The sequence below is a fragment of the Bos grunniens genome, chromosome 3, assembly GCF_055505025.1.
Source record: "Bos grunniens cultivar Pamir isolate PY7600 chromosome 3, Bosgru_T2T1.0, whole genome shotgun sequence".
NCBI classification, from domain to species: Eukaryota; Metazoa; Chordata; class Mammalia; order Artiodactyla; family Bovidae; genus Bos; species Bos grunniens.
In genome coordinates, this window is record NC_141167.1 from 91,312,185 (window position 1) to 91,332,720 (window position 20,536).

At 43.2% G+C, this 20,536-nt stretch overlaps 1 long non-coding RNA gene across 3 annotated transcripts in view; it reads left to right on the top strand.

Annotated features, from left to right (window-relative positions):
* Nucleotides 1-2,148, top strand: part of LOC147376080 (uncharacterized) — a 57,953-nt gene extending 55,805 nt beyond the window's left edge. For all 3 annotated transcript variants that reach the window (XR_015160707.1, XR_015160708.1, XR_015160711.1), the window contains exon 4: nucleotides 2,019-2,148. This is a non-coding gene — a long non-coding RNA (uncharacterized LOC147376080). The remainder of the gene's footprint in view (nucleotides 1-2,018) is intronic.
* The last annotated feature ends 18,388 nt before the right edge of the window (nucleotides 2,149-20,536 follow it).

Genomic DNA, 20,536 nt, shown 5'->3' on the forward strand with positions numbered 1-20,536 from the left:
CTTGTCCGGATTCTCTTGGTCATAAAAACTCTCCCTTCTCTTTTGTTCCTTGCCTGTTGTCATTTCAGTCCTGCCAGATGCCTTGCGACGCTATGGACTGTACCCCACCAGACTCCTCTGTCCATGGGATTCTCTAGGCAAGAATACTGGAGTGTGTTGCCATTTCCTTCTCCAGGGGCTATTCCTGGCCCAGGGATGGCACACACATCTCTTATGTCTCCTGCATTGACAGGCAGGTTCTTTACCACTAGGACCACCTGGGAAGCCCTGGCTGGGGGGTAGGGGGGTGCTTAATAACTACCCCCCCAAACCTCATTCTCTCACACACTACAGAGAAGTGGCTCAAAAAGTTTTTGACTTCTGACCCTTGAAAGATATTTTACAGCATGACCCAGTAGACGGATATACACACACGCACACACATACACACTTAAGCAAAATAAATTTCCTGGAACAGCATTATGCTTTCTAAAGATGATGCCTTCTGATCTATTCTAGTTCAGTTTATTTCTTTTGAGGGGGGAGAGAGGGTCGGTCATGACCTGCTCAATTAATTTCGATATCCACTAAGGAGGCGCAGCCTGCAGTTTGAAAAGCATTGCCTACCCAAAGGACATGCTGAGACCTTCCCTAAGAGACCCTCTCTCTAGCCGAGGCAATACAGATGCAGCCCCAAATGCCCCCTGGCTTCAACAGTTATTTTGAGTTTTGAGCTGCTTCCTGAGCCTCTGCTAGCTGAGGAGTGTTCCTCTTTGGTCATTGCCTCGAATGGTACAGATCCTAGAAAAGTGTTAATTCTGGTTCCACCCATGGTCTGCTGGTAGGGGATGGTACAGGGGAAAAGGAGCAGGCTGTGTTGTTCCTGCCTGCTAGCAACAACAACAGCAGTGGCAACAGCAATAATAGTAACAACAACATCTGCTGAGGTTGACCAGATACTGACTGTGCTGGGCTTTGTCTCACTCAGTCCTCACCACAACCTCTAAGTTCAGTTCAGTTCAGTTCAGTCGCTCAGTCGTGTCTGACTCTTTGTGACCCCATGAATCGCAGCACGCCAGGCCTCCCTGTCCATCACCAACTCCTGGAGTTCACTCAGACTCACGTCCATCGAGTCAGTGATGCCATCCAGCCATCTCATCCTCTGTCGTCCCCTTCTACTCCTGCCCCCAATCCCTCCCAGCATCAGGGTCTTTTCCAATGAGTCAACTCTTCACATGAGGTGGCCAAAGTACTGGCGTTTCAGCTTTAGCATCATTCCTTCCAAAGAAATCCCAGGGCTGATCTCCTTCAGAATGGACTGGTTGGATCTCCTTGCAGTTCAAGGGACTCTCAAGAGTCTTCTCCAACACCACAGTTCAAAAGCATCAATTCTTCGGTGCTCAGCCTTCTTCACAGTCCAACTCTCACATCCGTACATGGCCATTGGAAAAACCATAGCCTTGGCTACACGGACCTTAGTTGGCAAAGTAATGCCTCTGCTTTTCAATATGCTATCTAGGTTGGTCATAACTTTTCTTCCAAGGAGTAAGCGTCTTTTAATTTCATGGCTGCAGTCACCATCTGTAGTGATTTTGGAGCCCCCCAAAATAAAGTCTGACACTGTTTCCACTGTTTCCCCATCTATTTCCCATGAAGTGATGGGACCAGATGCCATGATCTTCATTTTCTGAATGTTGAGTTTTAAGCCAACTTTTTCACTCTCCTCTTTCACTTTCATCAAGAGGCTTTTTAGTTCCTCTTCACTTTCTGCCATAAGGGTGATGTCATCTGCATATCTGAGGTTATTGATATTTCTCCCGGCAATATTGATTCCAGTTTGTGCTTCTTCCAGTCCAGCGTTTCTCAGGATGTACTCTGCATATAAGTTAAATAAGCAGGGTGACAATATACAGCCTTGACATACTCCTTTTCCTATTTGGAACCAGTCTGTTGTTCCATGTCCAGTTCTAACTGTTGCTTCCTGACCTGCATACAAATTTCTCCAAACCTCTAAGTTGGATATTATCTCCATTTTACAGGATGTGAAGGGGCACACAGAGGACCCAGCAAGGTGATAGCACTAGTGGGAGGATTAGCCTAGATCCATTGGACACTGGAGCCCGGGATTTGACAAACCTGAGAATTCTACAGCACCCACTCATCTTAAGGTATGGGGGAGACCTGTCACCTCTAATTTCATTTAGAATGTTGTGTTAGTCTGTTAAAGCTGAAGTGACAAAGCAGCATAGACCAAGTGTTTATAAAAAGCAGAAGTTTGTTTCTCACAGTTCTGGAGGGGTGAGATCAGGTGCCACCATGGTTGGGTTCTGGAGAGGGCTTTGGGCTTTCTTCTGGGTTGCAGGCTGACCCTTGTTGTCTTCTCACATGGCAGAAAAAGGGCCTGAGAGCTCTCTCTGGGGTCTCCTATACAAGGGCACTAATCCCATTTGTGAGGGCTCCACCCTTATGACCTGATCACCTCCCAAAAACCCCACCTCCAAATGCTATCATATGGCAGGGAAGGAGACCAGGGGGCAGGGGGTAGTGGGGAAGTGTTAGAACTTCTACATATGAGTTTTAGGAAGACAAAACATTTGATCCATAGTTAAGTGTATATGTTTCATATGTTGCCCTGTCTTGGGGATTCCGAATGTTTCATTCTCAGAGGGTTTGTGGGCCCTTGAGATCATGGAACAAGACCTTATGTGTGTGTTTTTCTGGCTAAGTTCTCAAAGTGGTCCTTGACCCACTGACCTGTCTTGCTGAACTGAAGGATCTGAGTGAAAATACATTTGCTCAGCAATGATAGATTCAAGTGTGTGTATGGCAGGGAAGGGTTTCACTGGTGGCTCAGACAGTAAAGAATCTTCCTACCATGCAGGAGACTCAGATTCAGTCCCTGGGTGAGGAAGATCCCCTGGAGAAGGGAATACCTACCCACTCCAGTATTCTTGCCTGGAGAATTCCATGGACAAATGGGCCTGGCAGGCTACAGTCCATGGGGTCCCAAAGAGTTGGACATGGCTGAGTGACCAACACAATCACTTGAGGAGAAGATCAGAACAATAAGAGATTGTGTGTAGATCCCTGTGGGATAGGAAATTCACATGGGAAGGTGATGTACGCAACTGCAGTGAGTGGGTGAACAGGGAAGACCCTGCCCAGAGAGGGGTTGGGGGGCTGGGCAGAGCTGCTTCCTGGTCTATAAATGAGGGATTGTTCTCGACTGGACTTCCTGCAGAGTTTCCTGAGGCTCTTCAGGCTCTTACCAGCAGGTGCTCGCTCCTTGTGCTTTGGGGGAAAGGAGATAGCTTTTACTACTACAAAAACGTTGGTGGGGAGGAAGGAAAACATTAGACCAATCTAAATTGAAGGACATTCTACAAAATACATGACCAGCACTCCTCAAAATCGTCAACCTCAGCCATAACAAGGAAAGTCTGAGAAATTGTCACTGTCAGGAGGGCACTAAGGGAGCGTGTTGACTCAATGTGATGGGAGATCCTGGCTAGGATCCTGGAACAGGAAAAGGACAGTGGGTAAAATCTAGGGAAATCTGGATAAAGTGTGGGTTTTAGTTAGTAATAATGTATTGGTTTTGGTTAATTAATTGTTCATGAGTGGCACCACCTTTCTCCAGTCACCTGTGCCAGACAGTCATCCCAAAGCCTTCCCCTTCTTCACCTCCCACACGCAATCAATCATAGCATCCTGAGGATCGCTCGCCCTGTATCGCTGGCACCCACCTGCCCTGTCGATCTTGCCTCTCCAGCTGCATTCTTGTAGTAATAACCAGTAGTGTCCAGTTGCCAAGTCTTCTAATCCAATCTTTACAAAATATTGTGATGTAGATTCACAGGCATAGAAAAAGACTTATGGTTGCCAAAAGCAGAAAAGGGTGGGAGGGAAAATTTGGGAATTTTGGATTAACAGATAACACACTGCTGCTGCTGCTGCTGTCACTTCAGTCATGTCCGACTCTGTGCGACCCCATAGATGGCAGCCCACCAGGCTCCCCCGTCCCTGGGATTCTCCAGGCAAGAACACTGGAGTGGGTTGCCATTTCCTTCTCCAATGCATGAAAGTGGAAAGTGAAAGTGAAGTCGCTTAGTTGTGTCCGACTCTAGCGACCCCATGGACTGCAGCCTACCAGGCTCCTCCGTCCGTGGGATTTTCCAGGCAAAAGTACTGGAGTCGGGTGCCATTGCCTTCTCCGATACAATTAATTTATTTATTGTACCTATATAAGCCTGTAGGGACTGCCACAACAAAATACCATAGACTGGGTGTCCTAAACATCAGAAGTTTGTTTTTTCACAGTTCTGTAGGCCGAGATAGTCTAAGATCAAGGTGTCAGCAGGTTTGGTGTCTCCTGAGGCCTCTGTCCTTGACTTACGGGTAGTGCCTCTCTGTGTCCTCTTGTGAGTTTCCCTTTGTGCCCATCTACTCCTGGTGGCTCTCTCTTTTTTGGGGGGCTGGGGCGGGGGGAGGTGTTGCACTGTTTGGCTTGCAGAACTTCCCTGCACAGAGATCAACTCGTGCCCCCAGCAATGGAATCATGGATACTTAACCACAGGAAAGTCCTCTGTGTCTCTTGTGTGTCCAGATTTCCTTTTCTGGTAATGACACCAGTCAGTTTGGATTAGGAGCCCCCTAACCCTCATATAAGAGTTGGACCATAAAGAAGGCTGAGCACTGAAAAACTGATGCTTTCAAATTGTGGTGCTGGAGAGGACTCCTGAGAGTCCCTTGGACGGCAATGAGATCAAACCTGTCAATTCTAAAGGAAATCAACCCTGAATACTCATTGGAAGGACTGATGCTAAAACTATGCTTCAATACTCTGGTTACATATTGTAAAGAACTGACTCATTGGAAAAGATGCTGAAGGCAAAAGGAGAAGGAGTGTGGCAGAGAGATGGTTAGATAGCATCACTGACTCAATGGACATGAATTTGAGCAAACTCTGGGAGACAGCGGAGGAGAGAGGAGCCTGGTGTGCTGCAGTCCATGGAGGCACATAGAGTGGATATGACTTAGTGACCGAACAACAACAAAACCCCCATTTTAACATAATTACCTCTTTAAAGATCTTATTGCCAAATATAGTCATACTCTAAAGTACTGAGGGTTAGGGCTTCAACATATGCATTTGGAGAGGAACATAATTCAGCCCATAATAATATCTATTGTTTATTTTCTGCCTTTCATTACTACAGCATATACCCAGTGTTGTCTCATCTGTTTTATTCATTGGTGAAGTTTGAGAGCCTAGAACTGCTCCAGGCACATAGTAGGCACTTGATAAATTTTTGTTGAACAGAATTTTCACCTTGACTCTGACTTTCAAAACAAGGCTAACTTGAAACAATTATATTAATAGAATTTACCTTTATTTTCTTTCTGACTCCAGTGGAAATGGTTTTAGAGTTTGACCATTAAGTATGATTATGTTTGCTTCAGGCTTCCCTGGTAGCTCTGACGGTAAAGAATCTGCCTGCAATGCAGGAGTCCTGGGTTTGATCCCTGGGTTGGGAAGATTCCCTGGAGGAGGGAATGGCTATCCACTCCAGTATTCTTGCCTGGAGAGTCCTATGGACAGAGGAGCCTGGTGTGCTGCAATCCATGGGGGTTACAAAGAGTTGGACATGACTGAGCGACTTTCACTATGTTTGCTTCAGTATTTCAATAGATGTACCTTTTATCAGATTAAGGAAGTTCACTTCTATTTCTAGTTTGCCGAGAGTTTTAATTTGAATTTTATTGAATGCTTTCTCTGCGTCAGCTGAGATGATCTTGTAGTTTTTTTCCCCCCCTTTAATCTGTTAATATGGTGTTTTACAGAACCAGATATCCTTGCATTCCTGGGATAACGTTGCAGGGTTTTAATCAGGCGATTAACATGATCTGATTTACATTTTGCAAAGTTCACTCTGGCTGCTGTGTGGAGCAGGCATTGTAGGGAGTGAGAGTGAAAGCAGGAAGATCAGCCAGAAGGCTATTAGAGTAATCTGGGCCAGAGAGGATGGTGAAAGTGGAAATGGAGATACGGGGGAGGATTAGGAATGTATTTTAGAGGTAAACCCAGCAGAACTCAGTGATTAGAGGGAAGGAGGGAAAAGGGAAAAGGATCGAGGATGACTGCTAGGTTTTGCTGTGTGTCACTAAGTGGTCCCGTTTTACTTAGTGGAGAACATAGTGAGGGTAGGAATCAAGGATTCAGATTCCTATTGGACACCCCTTTGTGGATATTGAGCAGATGGTTGAATGTGCAGCTCAGAGGCAAGTCTGAGCTGAAGATAGAGATGGAGGAGGGATCACATAGAGGTGGCCCTGTAAGCCATGGCCACAGATGCCTGTCACCAAGGGGGAGGGTGGCGGAGAAAACGACCAAGCTCAGGGCTCTCCTAGCCAGTCAGGCAGTGAGCCAAGGGCCAGCAGGGGAGCCTGAAAAAGAAGACGACTGTAAGGTGGGAGGAGAAGCCCAGAGAGAACAAGGGCTAAGACAGGACTGGCCCGCTCTGCGAGTGCTATTGCGAGGTGGTAGACAGTAGGGGCAGACGAGGGTCCAGCAGCCACCAGTGGATTTTATTACATGTTGTTATTTTGTGTACTCAGCTATGTGAAGGAAAAACCAAGGGCTATTTGCACAAGGTACTGAATAAGCCACACGTGTCCTCAGCCTCAGAGAAGGAAATGGCAACCCACTCCAGTATTCTTGCCTGTAGAATCCCATGGACAGAGGAGCCTGGCAGGCCATGGTCCATAGGGTCGCAGAGAGTCGGACACGGCTGAAGCGACTACGCACGCATGCACGCACGCACATCCTCAGCCTCAGGAAGGGTGGTTTTTCTAAGTTCCTCCTCCTGGAAAGAGCATCTCTGGGTTCATTCCAGGTCAGCGGTTCTCAGCGCTTCTGTCGCTGTGACACAGTGCGTCGAGTTTGATTTTGCTTGACTCACAGAGCTGTGAGTGCAAGTTTCTACACACACTGGACTCATCCTCTCAGTCAAGCACCCTGCAGGGCAGTGGAGTTCACAGAAGGGAGCACCACCTCACCTCTGCCCTGAAGGTTTGTTTTAAAAATTTCAACCAAATTTAAATCACCTTCATAGAGGCAGTTTCATGACACACCCTTTGAGATAACATTTACAAATAACATTGGGAATCCTTGTTGGAAGATGCCAAAACAATCTCTGTCACGGGTCCCCTGAAGGCACACAGGTTGCAGAGTCCAGAAAGACAGGATGTTAATGCCTTAACTGGGTGCCATTGGAGCTTCACATTTCTGCCTTTGAGATTCATGTTTGGCCTCCTCTCAGTCACTCTCATTTTGTTTGCAAAAAGCCCTCCCTCCCAATTGCAACAAGCCCTCCCTTTCTTAAATAACCAAGATGATTCTCAACAAAGGTAATTTTCTGCTTCTCTGGTTCAATTCAATTTATCTTTTTTAAATCAATTAATATCCCTTTAGAATTCTTTTATGCCTGACTAATCGTGCCTTAGTTCACGAGTTAAAGCTTCTCTCTATTCTTTTAGGCAACTACAGTAGTATCTAATTAAAGTCCAGACCAGACAAAAATGCATGTTTTGGATAACATACTATCCTTAGCTTTTTAAGTATTTAAATTTCCCCCAGTTGGGGAGTGGGGAATCTTTATTTTAAGGCATTCTTGAGAAGGGTGTATTTCCATTAACTGAATATCAGAATAATTGGAAGCTAGCACAGCTAGAGAACTTAAAGTAAGCCTTAGGAAGCATTACCAAGAACAGAGCTAGTGGAGATGATGGAATTCCAGCTGAGCTATTTCAAATCTTGAAAGATGATGCTGTGAAAGTGCTGCGCTCAACATACCAGCAAATTTGGAAAACTCAGCAGTGGCCATGGGACTGGTAAAGGTCAGGTTTCATTCCAATCCCAAAGAAAGGCAATGTCAAAGAATGCTCAAACTACCACACAATTGTGCTCGTTTCACATGCTAGCCGAGTAATGCTCAAAATCCTTCAAGCCAGGCTTCAACAGTACGTGAACCGTGAACTTCCAGATGTTCAAGCTGGATTTAGAAAAGGCAGAGGAGCCGGAGATCACATTGTCAACATCCGCTGGATCACAGAAAAAGCAAGAGAATTCCAGAAAAACATCTGCTTCATTGACTATGCTAAAGCCCTTTGACCGGGTGGATAGCAACAAACTGTGGAAAATTCTTCAAGAGATGGGAACACCAGACTACCCTACCTGTCTCCTGAGAAACCTGTATACAGGTCAAGAGGCAACAGTTTGAACTGGACATGGAACAATGGACTGATTCCAGATTGGGAAAGGAGTACGTCAAGGCTGTATATTGTCACCTTGCTTATTTAACTTCTCTGCAGAGCAAATCATGCAAAATTCCAGGCTGGATGAATCACAAGCTGGAATCAGGATTGCTGGGAGAAATAGCAACAACCTCAGATGTGCAGATAATACCACGTTAATGGCAGAAAGCGAAGAGGAACCAAAGAGCCTCTTGATGAGGGTGAAAGAAGAGAGTGAAAAGTCTGGCTTAAAATTCAACATTCAGAAAACTAAGATCATGGCATGTGGTCTCATCACTTCATGGCAAATAGATGGAGAAAAAGTGGAAACAGGGACATTTTATTTTCTTGGGCTCCAAAATCACTGCAGATAACAATTGCAGCCATGAAATTAAAAGATGCTTGCTCCTTGGAAGAAAAGCTATGACAAACCTAGAAAACATATTACAAAGTAGAGACATCACTTTGCTGACAAAGGTCTGTATAGTCAAAGCTTTGTTTTTTCCACCAGTCATGTATGGATGTGAGAGTTGGATCATAAAGAAGGCTGAGCTACAACCAAGAACTGATGCCTTTAAATGTGTGCTGTAGACCACTCTTGAGAGTCCTTTTGAGAGCAGGAGATCAAGCCAGTCAATGTTAAAGGAGATCAACCCCGAATATTCATTGGAAGGACTGATACTGAAGCTGAAGCTCCAATCCTTTGGCCTCCTGATATAAAGAGCTGACTCACTGAAAAAGACCCTGATGCTGGGAAAGATTGAAGAGAAAAAGAGAAGGGGGCGACAGAGGATGAGACTGTTGAATGGCATCACCAATTCAATGTACATGAATCTGAGCAAGCTCCAGGAGATAGTGAAGGACAGGGAACCTGGTGTGCTGCAGTCTGTCGCTCACAGAGAGACAGACACGACTTAGCAACGGAACAACAACAAGAGAACTTAAATATGCATTAAGAAAAATTCCACTACTCATTGGAAACTAGTTGGTAGGCCCCAAGGTATTAGAAACACCAGGTAGCTTGTATTTTTCCTTTGTAAACCACACTACTTATTTACCTAAGCCTTGTAAGGCAATCTGGACTCACCAACACACTGACCCTATTACACCAGCCTTTTGACACTGTAGACAGCTTTAGAGATGTTCCAGGGGTTGTGGAAAAACAGCTGGCCCTTGGACACTTTGTTTCCAGAAGAGAGACCAGTTGAAAGAGAATTATAGAATAGAATAATCTTTACAGCTCAAATAATCTTAGGACAAAGTCACCTGTATAATTTTATAGGCCAACAAATTCATTAGTGGCAAAGGCAGGATTTGAAAAGTTATTATTTGGGGCCTTCCCTGGTGGTCCAGTGGCTAAGACTCTGTTCTCCTAGTGCAAGGGGCCTGGGTTCGATCCCTGGTCAGAGAACTAGATCCCACATATCACAACTGAAAGACCCTGACGCTGGGAAGGATTGAGGGCAGGAGGAGAAGGGGGTGACAGAGGATGAGATGGGTGGATAGCATCACCAACTCAATGGACACGAGTTTGAGCAAGTTCTGGGAGATAGTGAAGAAGGGGGAAGCCTGGTATGCTGCAGTCCATGGAGTCACAAAGAGCTGGACAGGACTGAGCGACCAAAAAGCAACAGCTGCAACTAAAAGATCCCATGTGCCACAACTAAGACCTGGCACAGACTAGTACATAAATAAATATAAACATTTTTTTTTGAAAGTTGATCATTTTATTCCCAGCCCATTGGTCTTCTCTCTAGAGTGGTGGTTCCGAACCCTGCAGCGCTTTGGAGTCACCTGGGGAGTTAAAGCAAAAACAAAAACAAAACCTTCCCCAGAGATAGAGATTTAATTGGTCCGGGGAGCAGTCTGGGCACTGGGATTTTTAAATATTCCTTTCCCCCACCCTGGGTAGTAAAGAGAAGAAGAAAAAAGCTACTGAGTAGCAGGGCACTTACTGTACATATTTGCACAGTATCTGCTGTGATCCAGTTGACCTCACGTATCACTGGGATGAATTCCCGAGTCAAAAGAGGCTGTTACTTAAATTCAACCCACAGACTTCCTTTTCAATTTACAACATATAGCAGTCTTTCCTTCTTTAAGTTAGAGAGGGCCTGGAACAGATTTCTCCTTGGCTCCTGGGCTGGAGTGTTCATTTGGTAAACAGAGAATGGTTTGCAGAAATCTAGAGGTTGTGGGAGCCAAAAGAATCATCTCATCTCCTAGGATCCAATTAGGATTCCAGGATGGCAAAACTCCCATTAAAAAAAAAAAATTCACAAAACACTGTGAAGAGGCACACTCAGAATTACTCTGGAACTTTCCACCATAGAGGTGAGGGCAAGAGGCTCTGGGCCAGTTTAGCAGAGAGTTGGGCAGCAGCTTAGCACTCAGTGATGAGAAGAGATGGGGTGACCACCAAAATCCAATCCCATGACATAACCCGTGGCAGCGGAGGCACAAACAAACACAATGGATTGATTTTGGCAGTGGTTCCCCATTATTCCTTTTATGTCAGAAGCCACTTGAAAAACTATTGGCTGCCCAGGTCTCAAGTTGAACTGATACCTGGTGGGCCCCCCCTAGACCTCTCTCTCAATTCTGTCTCCTTGCCTCTGTTGGGGGATCCAGTCTCTTGACAAAAGGATGAAGAGCCATGGAAGCTAAGCCCCAGCTTCTAAGCTTTCCCAACAGTTCCAGGTAAACCATTCACCTGATGAAGTTGAAAGTTTCCTCTGTGAGAAAGAAAAAGAAACTCAACCTGCCCAACTGGTTCTGAGACCTGCAACTCGTCCAGCGCCTTTATGTAATGCATAACCCAGGATGCCAGTCCCAGCTCCACTCCACTCCCTGTTCACAGCAACACCCCACCACACACAGCTTCTCCCCAGAGAGACGTGCCTCTCTTTAACAAACCCTAAAGATGTTGGTGTTGCTCATTTTTCTTCAGGATCCATAGGAAAGCAAGCAATTTTCAAAGAAGCGTTTTGTAGTAACAAAGAACAAGGAAGTGTGCCTAAGTGAATGACAATCATAGAAACAGCCAATTAACTGGTAAATCCCTGTAGTCTGTAAGCTGAACCAGGAATGAGTGCAGGAGGAGGAAAAGCAGCTGCAGCCCAATTACTCAGTAGCTCAGGTGCCTCGGGAGGATTCTCGCGTCTGGTTTACCTAAACAGATCTGCTTTCTTAGATCTTGGGGGACCTCTGTACAGCAGCACGGGCTCTGATGATTTCCTTCTTTATTGCTGTTGGTATGTGAACTAAACTATGCATCTGAGAAAAATGGAGGATGGAAGGGTTACCAGCCTCAAAAAGCATGCTTTTCTTGGCATCTGGGAAGGAGAGAAAGGGAGACCACTGAACCCTGCAACTCACCACACTGAAGAAACTGTACCTATGCACAGCCCAACAGCTGGGGGAAAGAGAATTGCAGAATTGGCACCCACTGAGGAAATCTTTGGACTCCAACTGATCCTTCAGTTAATGAGTTTGGAGCTTCCAGAATGGCCTGTGATAAAATGGGCTCCTACAGAAATGATGACAGTATGAAACCCTAGGAGGCGGGCATCTGGTCAGGTCCGAGAAATACTTCATTTTGCAAGTTCTTCTCACATTTGATCTTTCCCGTGTTTTTTTCCATATGGAAAGAATTTTCCAGCTTCAATTCCTGATCAAAAGCAGTCTATCAATAAATATCTGCTGAGGGTTTGTTTACTACCTGGAGTAGTGTAACACTAGAGCAGATTCTTTCAATGTGGTCCTAGACTCTCTGGGTCAGAACCAGCTGGGCTGCTTGTTTAAAAGACCTCCAGGCTAGAATCAAAATCTCCTTGGTGCCCCCAAACCTGCACCATTTTTTAATTAAAAAAGATTTTTAAAACTGTTTCTCACGAACAGTTAAACATACACAGCATTATAGAGAACAGTATAACACCTCATATACCCAGCTATCACTCATCTTCAATAACAATATTTTGTTTTTCTTGCTTCAATTCAATTTACTTTTTGGAGGAGGTGGGGCAGCAAATTTAAAATGAATCCCAGACATCTTATCCATTACCAGTGTGCTCCTCTAACAGATACAGATTTTTGATTTTTTAAAAAAAATTTATTTACTTATTTTTGGCTGTGCTGTGTCTGTTGCTGTGCGGACTTGTCTCTAGTGGGGCAAGCAGGGCTGCTCTCTAGTTGCAGTGCGTTGGCTTCTCGCTGTGGTGGCTTCTCCTGTTTCAGAGCATGGGCTCTGGGACGCGTGGGCTCAGCAGTCGCAGCTCCCAGGCTCTAGAGCACAGGCTCAGAGGTTGTGGCGCGCATGCTTAGTTGCTCCGCGGCATTTGGGATCTTCCCAGATCAGAGATAGAACCCATGTCTTCTGCCTTGGCAAGCTGATTCTTAACTAGTGGACCATCAGGGAAGCCTGGGACTTTCAATTTTTAAAAAAACATAACCACAATGCTATAATCACACTAAACATTAACTATAATTTTTTAACATTACCAAATTTCAGGTCCTTGTTCAGTTTTCCATAGTAGTCTCAAAAATGCCTTTTTTTCTATATTTGGTTTGTTCAAATCAGAATCCAAAAAGATTCACATGTTGTGTTTGGTTGGTATGTCTTTTTAAATCTGTAGCAGGCCTTCTCCATTATGTTAATGCTATTTATTTGTTGAGGAAATTGTATTATTTGTTCTATAGATTTTGCCACATTCTGGGTTTGAGTGAGTGTATCCTTCTGGAGCTATTTTTAAAAAATATTTATTTTTAATTGATTGATTGCTTTACAATATTGGTTTGATTTCTGTCATACATCAACATGAATTAACCATAGGTATACATGTATCTCCTCCCTCTTGAATCTCCCTCCCACCTTCCACTCATCCCACCCCTCTAGGTTATTACAGAGCCCCAGTTTGAGTTCCCTGAGTCATATAGCAAATTCCCACTGGCTATCTATTTTACGTATGGTAGTGTGTATTTTTGACACATTCCCCCATCTCTCTTATTTTCTATAAGTGGATAGTCAGAAGCTTGATTAGATTCAATATTTTGGTAAAAATATTCCACAAGTGAAAAAATTATAGTCGGCTGTTTCACTTTTAGTTAAGATGCTCAACAGGTTTAAGTGTTTTCAGTCTGATCCATCTATTTTGAAGTTCTGCATCAACATTTTATTTAATGGTTTTAGCAATCAATTTGATCATTGCCTGATTCTACTGTTTCATTAGAGGTTACAAAATGGTGATTTTTTTTTTTTCAGTTCTTTCCTCCTGCATTTATTAGCTATGATTCTTTCATATAAGAGGAAATTTCCTTCACAAACTATTTGGCTATCAAGAAATATAATCTGTACAGAGCAGGCAAGATAAAAACCTTATTCTTTCCCTTTATTTATCATTTTTATATTTATCAGAATGATTGATACTCTAGTATTCCCAAAAAGATGACAAATGAAGTTTTCTTTCTTGTTTGGAGTTAGGAGGGGAAGGGAAATTATGGGCTCATAGATTTTTATATATAGGATGTGTCTTATTTATTTATTTTTACTTTACTTATTTAAATTGAGGTATAGTTGCTGTATAATATTGTAAAGTTATAGGTGTACAATATAGTGATTCACAATTTTCAAACGGTATGCTAAATTTATAGTTATTATAAAATGTTGGCTATGTTCCCCATGTTGTACAATATAATATTTGATATATTTTAATCCATTGACGTTATTATTCTTTTTCAAATTCCAATTGTCCTAGCATTGGCCAATGGGAACCACTTCAAGTTGGGTCCTATATTGCTGGGTTTTTTTATTGTGACCCCATAGTCTCCATAATTTTCTTTCTTTCAAGTATAGCAAGATGCTCCAGGCTTATCTACCTCAGAATCGTAGTTAGCTGTTTCTCTAAGGAGTCCTGATTCCTTTTATTGGGAAAAGGTATGTAGAGATTACAATCTAGGGTCCAGGGTACTAGTTGCTCATTAATCCTGGGCAAGGAGTTCCCATATATCCAACATCCAGTTTCCCCTATTATTAACATCCTGTGTTAACGTGGTACGTTTCATCACAATGAATGAACCCATATTGGTACCTTATTCAAGTTCATGCTTTATTCAGACTTCTTTAGTTTTTACCTAATGTCCTTTTTCTGTTTTAGGATCCCACTCAGGACTTCCCATTACATTTGTTCACCATGTCTCCTTAGGCTTTTCTTGGCTGTGACAGTTTCTTGGACTTTCCTTGTTTTTGATGACCTTGGCAGTTTTGAGAAGTACTGGTCAGGTTTTTGTAGAAAGTTCCTCAACTGGAATTTGTCTGATATTTTTCTCATGATGAGATTAAATGATATGTTTTGAGGAGGAAAACCCACAGAGGTAAAGTGCCATTTTCACTGTGCCATGTCAAGGATATCTACTAACCACATGATTTATCACTGTTGATGTCAACCTTGATCACCTGGCTGAGGTGGTGTTTGTCAGATTTCTCTGCTATAACGCTACTCTTTTTTTTCCCCTTTCCACACTGGACTCCTTGGAAAGAGGTCACTACTCAAACCCATGCTTAAGGAATGGGGAGTTATGTATGCTCCATCTTCTTGAGGTTGAGTATCTACCTCAAATTATTTGGCATTCTTTTACATGGGAGATTTGTCTCCTCTGTTTGTTTTTATATTTAATTAACTTCACATTATATTTATTCATTTTATACTTTACCCTGTAATCCAGTTCTGCTTCACTAATTTTGTTGCTCACATTGGTTCCATTTTGGCCACTGGGAGATCGTCAGTTGGCTTTTGTGTCTTTCTAACATACTTCTATAAATTTTTATGCCCTTTCCTTACTTTCTGGCACTACTGGATGCTCCAGGATTATTTTCTATCCTTCTCACCCTAGTCCTAGAATTGGCCATTTCCCCAGGGAGCCTTGGTTCCTTCTGTTAGAGAATAGTATTAGGAACCAAGATCTGGGTGTTAGGTCTGCTTGTTGCTATTGGGGTGTCATTGCTTCAAAGTAATTGACAAGCCAAGGAAATACAATGCATGTGTACTAATGTGTGTATATTCACAGATCTATAAATACTTCTACTTATAACGAGTTGTATCTATATTGAGCTAAATATGAGTTTACACTGATGTCTCCAACTCTAACTTATTACCACAAGGATAATTCTGGCTTCCTCCTCCTGCTTATTTGCAATCTTCCATTCAAACAGTGAGAAACCAATTGTTCCATTCCTGTAAATAAAAATATAAATAAGTAAATATATATGTGTGTGTTTGTGTGTGTAAAGTAAGTAAGTGTTAGTTACTCAGTCATGTCTAACTCTTTGCAACCCTGTGGATTGTAGCCCACCAGACTGCTCTGTACATGAAATATACTGGAGTGGGAAATTATTCCCTTCTCCAGGGGATCTTCCTGGTGCAGGGATCAAGTCTGGGTCTCCTGTACTGCAGGCAGATTCTTTACTGTCTGAGCCACTAGGGAAGCCCATACATGTGTGTATACACACACACACACACACACACACACACACACACACATTTCAGTTTGCTTCTAATATTTTCTTTTGGCTTACTCTTGTTTTGGAATCATGTAAAATACTTGGTTTCAGGGTTAAAACTATAAAGCAAGGTGCATTTAGGGAGATCTACCTTCATTCCAGTGTCTTCTCTATTGATTTCTCCCCATGAGAGATGGCTATTTTTTTTTAGTGCTTAATTTATTCTTCCATTGTTTCCTCTTGAAAAAATAAGCAAATATATAAATAGTCATACTCTTACCTTTCTTACAAAAACAGTAGTGTATTGTACATATTTTTATTCACTTTGCTTTGTTCACTTAACAATAGATTCTGGAGATCATCCAAAGCACCCTTATCCATTCCTCCTCATTCCTACACAGTACTCTTTTTATATGAATGTACCAGAGTTATTCAACCAGGCCTCTGTTGATTGACATTGGTTTTTCTCCAGTCGTTAACTTTTACAGATATTACTGCCAAGTATAGCTTGGAACATACTGCATTTCAGATTTTTGCCAGTGTATCTTTAGGATGAATTCGCAGAAGTGGGATTACTGGGTCAAAAGGGATGCACATGTAATACTGCTTGGCTGCCAAATTTCCTTCCATGAGTGTTGTGTCATTTTGCACTCCCATTAGCAATGTATGAGAGGTCCTATTTTCCTACAGCCTTGGCATCAGAATATGTTGTCACACTTTTGGATTGCTGTCTCTCTGACAGGTGATAAATAGTAACTCGGTGAAACTTTGTAAGTTATTTATTATAACGAGGTCCAGCATCTTTTTGCACATTTAAGTACCATTTGCATATCTTACCCTGTAAGCTGTTCTTTGCTATCTTTCTGTACTAAAGTTGCAGAAACTGCCCTGGTGAGTACAAGAATAGGCCTTTTACTTTTTGTCTGTACCTCAAGGCACAGTTCACTGACCAGGGATCGAACCTGCAGCCTCTGAATTGGAAGTGTAGAATCTTAACCACTGAATTGCCAGGAAGTCCCAACAGGCCTTATCCTTGAAGGAACTTGCTTATCCAAATGATACGCCCAAAATCATAATAGGGAAGCAAACAGCATGAGTTCAAGTTTTAAAGTCCTTGACATGGAGTAAATGTTTTGAGAGCTTGGATAGTGGAGATAACTGAAATAATTAGAGAAGGCTTCACAGCAGAGGAAGAATTTGAGCTGGAATTTCTGGCATAAGCCGAGGAGAGGTGGGTAGGGGGATATGCCAAAAGTATATTGAAAACAAAGAGTATATGTATCTAGAGAGAAAGCAGTATGTTTAGCTGTCAGGATTTTGAGCTCTGGAGTTAGGCTGCCTGGATTCCAATTACAGCCTTACCATGTATTACTTTTTTCAAATCCTTCATCTGTAAAATGGGGATAATAACATTATTATTATTAATGATAATAATGCTTATTTCAAAAGATTATTTTTAGGGTTAAATGGTATAATGCTTAGCATAGTGAATGTCCAATGAGTATTAACTGGTATTACAAAACACAGAACACCAGACTCAAGTCAAGTGTTCTATTTGGAATTGTGGGAGGTTTAGTTAAAAAATACATGTGAGCTCAAGTCATAGAGGACATCAAACTCTATTCTTAGGAGTTTGAATTTAATCTAAAAGGCAAAGACATTGAAGGATGTTCTTAAAGCAAGAGAATGTCAAAGTGAAAGCTTCTTTCATCTGTGCGCAACCGGAATGTTGAACTTGAAATGTAATCAGAAAGAAACTTTGTTTTGAACTCCCACTGTGTCTTAAAAATGGGGCAAGTTCTGCTAAACCTTAGAGTCTCTTAAAATCATAATCACACTTCTGGCTCAGTAATTAATAGTGTGCAGGTCATGTAATAATCAGGCTTCCCAAGTGGCACAGTAGTAAAGAGTCCTCCCACCAACTCAGGAGACACAAGAGACGTGGGTTTAATCTCTGGGTTGGGAAGATCCCCTGGAGGAGGAAATAGCAACCCACTCCAGTATTCTTGCCTGGAGAATCCCATGGGCAGAGGAGCCTGGTGGGCTACAGTCCATGGGGTCACAAAGCATTGGACACATCTGAGCACCTGATCGCGCTAGCATGTAATAATCAGAATTTCAGAGTTGAGCCTCCTCCTATTTCCCAGCTGACCCTTCTGCGGAAAGGAGATGGAGGGGTCTACTGTCTCTTTTGTCACCTCCTGCTCGCACCTTTCCTCACCCTTGTAGCTAAGTGTAATTTCCGGCCTCTGTGAGGTTGAAAGTGAGTAGGGGATAACAGCTAAAGGAAGCAGTGAGGTTCCTACTTGACTAGTACTACTCCAACATGGTTTCACTGTTTGGGGACCTATTTTATTTTGTTTTTGTTTATTGTGTGTTTATTTGACTGCGTCAGGTGTTGCGGTGCATGGGATCTTCATTGCATCATGCAGGATCCTTCCTTGTGGTGCATGGATTCTCTAGTCTGGGAGCATGTGCTCCATAGTTGGCAGCATGCAGGCTTAGCTGCCCTGTGGCACGTGGGATCTTAGTTTTCCCATCAGGGATGAGACCTGCGCCCCATGCATTGCAAGGTGGATTCGTAACCACTGGACCACCAGGGAAGTCACAGGCAAGACCTATTTTAAAGCTGACTCTCTTCTGGGCCTTTTAAGAGGTTCTTGGGAGGCTTCATTGGGAAGATGCAACAGCATTGCCTGTGACACAGATGATGCAATTTCCTCTGAATGACACCCTGCCCAGCCCCAGTTTCCCAGCAGCCCTTGCTGCACAGACCTCTGGGTGGTTTTATTGGGCAGAATTCAAAATGGCTCCAAGCTAGCCCTCATCCCTACATGATCCAATTCCATGAGAAATAGCCTTGCATTCTTGGCCCCTACACTCCCTGCTTGGACAGGCTGCCAATGCAGTCACTGCTGCTCTACCTTGGCCATCAGAACAACTAGCCAGCCCATCTTTACCTTTTAGATTTTCCAGGCAGGAGTCAGTCACCAGACTATGATGCCCCCTAACCTTGCTGCTTATGCATCAAACTTGCTAAATGATTCCCTGAAGCCCTTTACTCCTGATCTTACATGAAAGGCAAGAACCTTCTCCCTTTCCTTGGTAGGAACAGGATTCACAGCCAGGTCACACATTGTCCTTTGCACAAAATCTTTCAATCTCCACCTTCAACTCATGTTTTAAAGATATGGACAAATATGTTTAAGGATTTTCTAAGCTGCTAACTATGAAAATTCTGCATGATAGTATTTTAAAGATATAGCACCTTTTGTCTTCTTGCCTTGACAAACCCGAAATAGAAAAATCCAATTTTAGCACCTATTACATATCATTTCCCAGGACAATGCCTAGCCCTAGGTGGTTAATAGCTGGTATAGTAGGAGGACAGATCGAGCTGAATTTTGCATGATAGACTGGTGTTGGGTTGAAGGAAGACTAGCTTGAATCTGCAGTGATCCAGGAATAAGAAAAAAAATTAAGTCAGGGACCTTTAGCCTAGAGAAGAGAAAACCTAGAGGGGTATAATAATTCTCTTCAACATAAGTAAAGGAAAGGCCTGTCATGTAGAAAAGAGGAAAGAATTTATTTTGTTGAAGGAGAAGAACTAGGATGAAAGTAAATTTGCAGGGAAACATTTGGACTCAATATAAGACTCTTCTATAATCAGTGGCATGAGACCCTGTCTATGCAGTGATTGTCCCATTATTAGGAATGTGCAAGCCACACACTAATCAATCCCACCCCAGACTTCCCCACTCCATGAAATAACATCACTGTCCATCCATTGCTTGTGCCCAAACCTAAGGGTTATGCTTGCTGCAGCTGCTGCTGCTAAGTCGCTTCAGTCGTGTCTGACTCTGTGCGACCCCATAGACGGCAGCCCACCAGGCTCTGCCGTCCCTGGGGTTCTCCAGGCAAGAACACTGGAGTGGGTTGCCATTGCCTTCTCCATTGTGTGAAAGTGAAAAGTGAAAGTGAAGTCGCTCAGTCACATCCAACTCGTAGTGACCCCATGGACTGCAGCCTACCAGGCTCCTCCATCCATGGGATTTTCCAGGCAAGAGTACTGGAATGGGTTAGTTCTTCTCATTCCTTTATCCCACACCCAGCCTATCAATGCATCCCATAATTTCTGTCTCTATGATACTTTGAACATGTCTTTGTCCAGTTGCCTCCACCTACACTGCTCTCACACAGTCAGACCACCATTGTCTGTCAGCTGGCCTCCTGCAAATGCCTCCTGATTGTTCTCCCTCTCATCAGTAGCCCTCTTCTAAAATGAAAACAATTCACATCACCGCCTTAACCGTCCTATGGCTTCACAATGAACCCAGAATAAAGTTCCAACTTCTCAACCTAACCTAAAAAGCCAAGATCTGGCCTCAGCTGCCTCTCCAAACTCATCTTTTATGGTTCTTCTCTTAACTCACTGCAGTTGAGCCATATCAGCCTTTCCCCCCCCCCCCCCAAAAGAGCCAGGTTCATGCCCAAGGGCCTTCACACCAGATGTACCCAGCCTATTTACCCCTGGTGCTCAGCAAGACTATCTCCTTTTCATCACCTGGGTCTGAACTGAAATGTCACTTTCTCAGAGAGGACTTCTGACCATTGAATCTAAAAAATTCCATGCTACCTCCTCCAACCTCCCTTTCTCCTACATTAGAGTGTGTTTTGTTTTTCTCTACCAGACTTCAGTATCTGAAATGATTTCATTTATCCACTCATTTGTAATCTATCTGCCTGACTATAATATACACTGTATGA